This window comes from Solanum pennellii, chromosome 6, assembly GCF_001406875.1.
Source record: "Solanum pennellii chromosome 6, SPENNV200".
NCBI lineage: Eukaryota > Viridiplantae > Streptophyta > Magnoliopsida > Solanales > Solanaceae > Solanum > Solanum pennellii.
The window spans coordinates 46,542,681-46,550,498 of NC_028642.1; the positions used below are offsets into that span (position 1 = coordinate 46,542,681).

General features: G+C 30.1%; 1 long non-coding RNA gene across 2 annotated transcripts; it reads left to right on the forward strand.

Annotated features, from left to right (window-relative positions):
• The first annotated feature begins 4,820 nt into the window (after positions 1–4,820).
• LOC107022914 lies at positions 4,821–5,813 on the forward strand. Of its 2 annotated transcripts, none has more exons than XR_001457154.2 (3): positions 4,821–4,995; positions 5,164–5,255; positions 5,494–5,813. It is a non-coding gene; the product is annotated as an uncharacterized LOC107022914 (long non-coding RNA). The 2 variants fall into 2 exon arrangements; XR_001457155.2 differs by having other exon boundaries at positions 5,169–5,255.
• The last annotated feature ends 2,005 nt before the right edge of the window (positions 5,814–7,818 follow it).

Below are 7,818 nucleotides of genomic sequence, written 5' to 3' on the forward strand. Positions count from 1 at the left end.
TCTTTGAGTCTTTCAAAACAATCAAAATAATATTCAAACTCATGCTATTAAAATTTTATACCTTCTTCCATTTAAGAAGTTTTGTATAGCATGTCATATTCAACCAATAGTAGTATATGTCTTCGGTTCCTGATAATTGTTAGTGACTGAATACTATTTTATTCTAAATCATAAAATATTTTAGAAAATACATACCTGATTTTATGCATATAATACTTTGATCTTCATAACGAGATCAACCAAAATATGAGCTAAAGAAAAACAAGAACTCACTCTCAATTAAATAGAGACTCGTGCTGATGACATGTTATAAAATCAAGCTCATAAGAATTATAATCATAAAGAGAAGAAGACAAGAGAAGCAGATAGAAGAAGAGGAATTTTCTTCTTATTCAAGTATATACAATGGTGAATGATATCTCTATTTATAGTGTTGAGATATCATAGTCAAAGGTCACCTTGGAATTATACATAGTTATCATCAAGGTTCATATCACCTTGAAATCTTATCACATTGGAAACACTAATACATGAATCCAATTAATTGTTGGATAACTCTAATGGATTATCCACATAACACAATAGATTTATAACAATTAATTTATTTTAATACAAATTCAAATTAATAGAGCTCATTTTTTTAAAAAAACTATCAACATCTAAAGACACATGTTTCATCGTTAGCCCACTGAAAAAAAACTGAAATAATCAATCAGAACAGTGATTATATATTATAATTTGAATAATACTCCATATAGTACTCCACTAAATAAATTAATCCCGTATTAGATTAATATTATAATGCAGACTCGTGATATCTTCTCGTCCCACTATTATTATTGCAAAAAAAAAAATCCACTGCTTTGGTTGTCATTTGTCAATTGTCTATCTAGAAACAAGAACATAAATATTCACGATTTATATAATTAGAAAATAAAAATTTAGCGATATACAAAATTATAAAATTGAGTAATAAAAAAATTATACTTATCTCATTTGCAATATAATCTAATTACTAGAATTTTAAAAAGCATTTTAAAAACAAATTATAGCGAGAAACGATCGATAAATTTCGTAACTAATTCCATGTTTTCCTATAGTGACGATAGTAATCCATTCATGATTCAGAGAGCATGCAGACCGAGAGTTCTCATTAAGGGTATTATCTCTGAGAAAGCATTTGCGAAGAACCTTATCTCTCCACTTCGTGTTTTTGATTAATTATTTTGTCATTCTCATTTGATCGTTCAACTCTAAAGCGATTTAATTGTTAAAGAAAGAAGCTTAATCACATAGTTTTTCACTTTAATATGCGGTACATGTTGGATCTCTTTATATAGATTAAAGAGATTGAGAATCAAAGCAAATTTGAATGAATCCTGAGATATGAAACACCAATATTATCACAAAAAATGTTTGGCGTTTGCAAGACTTGATTTCGTAATTCAGTCAACAGGTTGTGTACCCAAGTAAGTTCAGAGAGTACATTGATTACCGATTGTATTCTGCTTTAGTAGAGGAACGAGCAATTGATTGTTGTTTCTTAGAGGATGAACAGACCGAATTTGGTCCCAAGAAGAGTATGTAACCAAATGTGGAGATTCTGTCACAAGGATTACCTGTCCAATCAACATCGGCGTACATATACATATTACTATCAAAGTGGCTAGGGATTTGCAAGCACGACATTGATGATGCCTTGAGGTATTGAAACACCCTTTTTACTGCTTTCCAATGCTCCAAACTTGGGGATTGCATAAACTGTGATAGTTTGTTAACTGCAAAGGCAACATCAGGATGCGTGACTGATAAGTATTGCAATTTACCGATAGTGCATCGATACAAGGTTGCATCGGCAGGAGGTGAACCATCCCCTGCTTCGGGTGGTGAGCTTGAGCACATGGATGTCGTAACTCCTTTACAGTCGGTCAAATCCACATCTGAGAGAATCTCAAGTATATATTCGAATTGTGATAAGACAATCCCATTTGGAACATGTTTAACTTCGATCCCTAAAAAATAGTTGAGTTCACCAAGGTTCTTTAGGGCGAAGTTGTAAGCCAAAGAGTTGATTACATGTGTGACCAGGTTGGATGATTCCTAGTAATGAGGATATCATCAACATACACTAGAATATACATCGTTACAGTTTCAGATGTGAAAATAAATAGAGAAACATCTGATTCAGACTTAACAAACCCAATTATAGTCAAGTAAGATTTGAGAGCTTCATACTAGGCACGAGGAGCTTGTTTCAGGCCGTAAATGGCCTTTCTGAGATGGCAGACATGATTGGAAAATCAGGGTTGACATAGCCTTTCGGCCGCGCCTTTGATACTTGCTCCTGTAAGTTATCTTGCAAAAATGCATTATTCACGTCAAGATGCTGAACTTTTCAGTTATTTTGAATTGCAATAGAAAGGACAATTCTGATGGTGGTTGGTCTGACAACCGGACTGAAAGTTTCATGAAAGTCCGATCCTGGACCTTGTGTGAAAGCTTTTGCGATTAATTGCGCCTTGTACCTGTCAATAGTGTTGACACCCAATTTTGACCCTCTTCGATATAAATTAATGTTCGAGTTTCTTTTATTCCAAACGATTGAGAATAATTAATTTTATGAAATTCAAATATTTTTCAAGTTAATTTTAGTCATTTTTGATCTTTTTGAAAAATGAATACATTTTCTCTTTATCGTATATAATTGGTATATTTTATAAATATTTGAAAACTTGCGTCAAAAAGATTTTACCTTTTTTGCATAAGTTCTTACTAATTAGTTTAGCTATATAATGAGTTATATCCTTAATTATTTGATTTAAGTTAAATTGACTATTTTATTAGGATAATGCAGAAGTACCTCCTCAACCTATGTCCGAAATCTCAGAGACAGACTTATACTATAGTAAGGTCCTATTAACCCCCCTGGACTTATTTTATTAATAATTTTCTACCCCTTTTCGACCTACGTGGCACTATCTTGTGGACCCAACGGTGGTTGACTTTTTTGTTAAAACTAGTATCACGTAGGCCGAAAAGGGGTAGAAATTACTTATAAAATAAGTTCAGGGGGATAATAGGATCTTACTAAAGTATAAGTGTGTCTCTGGGATTTCGAGCATATGTTGAAGGGTTTCTTGTACATTTTTCCTATTTTATTTTGTTAAAATTAAGCGAGGCTCATTAATTAATTTATATAAATTCAGCTTGTTTAAATTTTGACTAAACTCATCGAAAACATAATTAGGATTGAAATTTAGTCAAGTTTTAAAGAGTCATTTTTCTGGGCCAGCAAACCCATACATCATTTCCAGGCCCATTCCTAATATTGTAAATAAAATCCAACCCACTTCTCAAAATACAAAGAAACCCAAAATTTTACCAGCCTATTTCCCCTGATCCAGCCCAATACTTCAAAAAAATTTCCCTCTAATCCACCAAAATCCATGCGACCCAACACAATTGTCCCTTAAACCCGACCCAACTTTGTTTTCTTCCCAAAAGAGGAAACTCAGAAGCGTACAACAGCAAGAGAAACGATCCAACACGCACCTCACCCCTCCTCACGCAAAATCGATCCCCAGAGACAGTTGCGTGAGCGATAACGTGGCGCGTTTAAATAGGTATAAATGCGAAAGCTAGCAAAGCAAACCTAGATGACGAGTAAGAAGACAACGAGAAATATATCAAAAGACACAAAAATTTAACGTGGTTCAATCAATCGATCCATATCCACAAAGAAGATGAGCAATCCACTATAAATATGAGATTACAAAATACAGACAGTAGTAAACCTTTTTCTACTAGAAAAATTAGAAAGAAAGTCAATCCAAAAATTTTTTCGGCAAATAAAATTCCAAAATCCTCAGCGTCTCCTTCGCCCTTTCTTCTCGTATAACAACATATTTACTGCTCTAAGCCTCTGGGATATGCGTCCTTGCTCGCGTGGATGGACGCCACGTCAAGTGCAAGGACGACCGAGTAGTTTGTTGCGGTTCTTGTTTTGCTTTCATGGTCATTGCTTATATCTGTTTTCTCGTCATCTCATTTGTTTGCCTGCTCATATTTTCTTTTCAGTTTTTTTTAGCCTTGGAAGTTTGGCTCTGCGAAAAGGTTTTCAATATGAGCCTTTGTAATGTATATTTCTCTATGTAGTAGTATTGCTATATTTAATATTGGTCGGACTCTCGTTTCCTAACGCAATTTATGTGCTTATTTTCATCTACAATTAATTATTCGATTGTTATTTTGCCACATGAAATCCGTCTGAGTTTGTTGTGAACTCTTGTCTCCTTTTATGTTTTCCTGTTGGGCCATGGCAGCCCAATTCTGCTTAACTCGAGTCAATCTGCTTTTAAGAATCGCAGAATAAGTTTCGAAAAAGACGTACAGGTTCCGAAGTTGAGAGAATTCAAACATATCGAAAGTTGAAGAGCTTGAGCGCAAAGCCTACATTTTGTCTTATTCTTAGTTGTATTTTGTAATCTTTGGGCCTAAGCCCTTATCATCATTTTCTTTTCTGTATTTATTATCTATCAATTGTCTGGTTAGTTTAGGACAGGTACAAAAAGAAAAGGAAAAATTAGCAATTAAGACAACTTTAAGAACATAATTAATCAAAATAACATTAATTTAAAATTTTTAGTGATAATGACAAAATAGCAATATGTTATATTAATTTTACGTATTTTTATTAAATGTATGTATTTTCAGATTTTAGTGTATTTTGGTTTTATTAAATTAATATATTAATGGAAACTCATTGATTGGACCAAAACATGGTCCAATAACATTTAATGAAAAAAAAGAAATTAATTAACTTTTTGTGTAAAGTTCCAAGAAAGGTAAAAATTAAAATCAATTCAAAATTTTCAACCAAAATTTCAAGTTCCTTGTTCAAATTTTCCAGATTTCTTCATCAAAGCCATTGTTATCAAGGATTCAAGCAGATTTTCGAGCTAGGTTCATTATTAAAGCAGATTTCGTGGTGGAAAGGTTAGTTTAAATTTCGATTTCGATTTTTTGAGCATTTTTTGTTCAAGTTCTGATTTTGTATATCAAGAATTTATGGACAATTTATGTGATTTTTGTTTTAATATACATCATACATTTATGATTTTGTATTTTTTGTCTATTTCTTGTGATTTTTTTTCAATTTTTAAGATTAGGTAGATTATGAAAAGTCATTGATTATCAAGGATTCAAGAAGATTTTTGAGCTAGATTCATTATTAAAGCAGATTTCGTGGTGACAAGGTTAGTTCAAATTTCGGTTTCGATTTTTTTAGCGATTTTTGTTAAAATTCTGATTTTGTATATCAAGAATTTATGTATCGCAAGCTCAACAAGAGAATGAGTTCTTTAATGTAGTATTCATAGATAATGTTCCTCAACAGTCGCATGGGTCTCTGTAAGTTTGTGTTTCTTTTGATTTTACTATCATCAAATTATCAATATTATATTGTGTACTAACTTTTAATTTCTTATATTATAGGGATTATGGTATTTATATGCTAGCTTTTGCCGAATACCTATCATATGGCCAAGGTATTCCAGCGAATATTTTGGATGCATCGAGTTTACGCTCAAGATATGCTACACTTCTTTGGAATTATGGCCAACAAAAGAATGATGTCGGAGCAATAAGTGACAATGAAGCACCTCCACGATATAGCAGATTCAATGTAGCAATGGAGGAGATTGATACAATTCAAATAGATTAGTTGTTGTCCATTTTTTGATGTGTAATTGGACATTAGTTTTTGTATTCTATGAAACGATTTTAAAGGGTTCCAGTTCTTTTGTGTTTATTAATGTATAAAATCTTGAAGTTATGGTTTCAAAGGTTTTGAGTTAATATTAAAGTGTTCAAGCTTAAGTATTGCATGTGGGGTACACAAAACTCATTTTTGATGTTTAAATGCAATACATATGATTCTACCAACATACATATGATTCTACCAACATACAATATATATAGAACAAATATAATGTAGATTAAAATCATGGATACGAATACATTTCGTTATAAAAGGTATACCAAAACAATTACAATAATCTATCAAAATGTATGCATTCATATGTTTCAAATGGATGTAAGACTTGATATTAAATTATTAAATTGTAAATACAATTAATAATACTAACAACATAAAAAAGATCGAATACGTATAGCGAATATGAATACTTTTAGAGAGAAAACGAAAACAAAAAAAAAAAATTGTTTGCATTAAAATGTTACAAAAACAATTTATATTAAATTATAAATACAATTTAACTTGAATACAAGTAACTGCAATAATTTTGTTTCTGACTCATACAAATTTAACTCATACATTCTAGATAGAGCAAATACAATATAGATTAAAAACATAAATATGAAAACTTCCTCAAAAGATATTAATACCAGGGATACAAATACATTTCAATAGAAAACGAAGAAAAAAAAATTTGTATTCATTAAAATGTTACAAAATATAATTTATATTATATTATAAATACAATTCAAAATGTATGCATTCATAAAAGGTATACCAAAACAATTACAATACAATAAAAAGGTATACCAAAACAATTACAATAATCTAACAAAATGTATGCATTCATATGTTTCAAATGGATGTAAGACTTGATATTAAATTATTAAATTGTAAATACAATTAATAATACTAACAACATCAAAAAGATAGAATAAGTATAGCGAATATGATTACTTTTAGATAGAAAACGAAAACAAAAAAAAAATTGTATGCATTAAAATGTTACAAAAACAATTTATATTAAATTATAAATACAATTTAACTTGAATACAAGTAACTGCAATAATTTTGTTTCTGACTCATACAAATTTAACTCATACATTCTAGATAGAGCAAATACAATATAGATTAAAAACATAAATATGAACACTTCCTCAAAAGATATTAATACCAGGGATACAAATACATTTCAATAGAAAATGAAGAAAAAAAAATTTGTATTCATTAAAATGTTACAAAATATAATTTATATTATATTATAAATATAATTCAAATGGAATACAAGTAACTGCAAAGGTTGTGTATGTGAATTCGATTATATTTGCAGAATTCGAATTGTATAATAAAGCTTCTTTATCAATTGAATAATAGAGGAGACAAATTTGTTTGTATTCTTTTTTTAAATATGAAGAATAGGGAAGAAGAAAAAAAACGTTCAACTTAATATATGCCAAAAGTACAGCTTTTAAAAAGTAACTGAAGGATTATTAATACTACTTACCTTTTTTATATTTTAATTTCCATTTTTTCTATAATTTTTTTTTATAAATATACATATCATATTAAAAGAAAAAATACGGTATTCCTAATGTAAACTAATTAAAACATGCTAGTATTACTAAATATAGAAATATTGTTACTGTGTCACCAAAAAAACTAACATATTGCTGTTTTGATAAAATTCCCAAAAGAAAATGGGTTTAAATACTGGTCCAGGCGGATAAAAATCAGATTTGGACCCACACTCTCTCTCTCTCCTTTTACTTTTCGTCTATTGGCTTGTCGATATCTGCTACTAGTTTTAAGTTAGTTAATTTCAAATCTCCGCAAGACGCCACCTCATTTTAATCACTTATCTAAATCAATCAAGTATAAAAAAATTAAAAAGTAAATTTTGCGAATCTCGCTTAGATAGTAAAATTAATATTTCATTTTCAAACAATTTATCTCAAAATTAAGTTAGTTTTAGCGAAACGTTTTCGTTGGCGGATAATCGCAAGTTAGCGAATATTTTATATGACGTAAAAACCTTCCTAAAATAGAAATAAGAATCCCCGAAC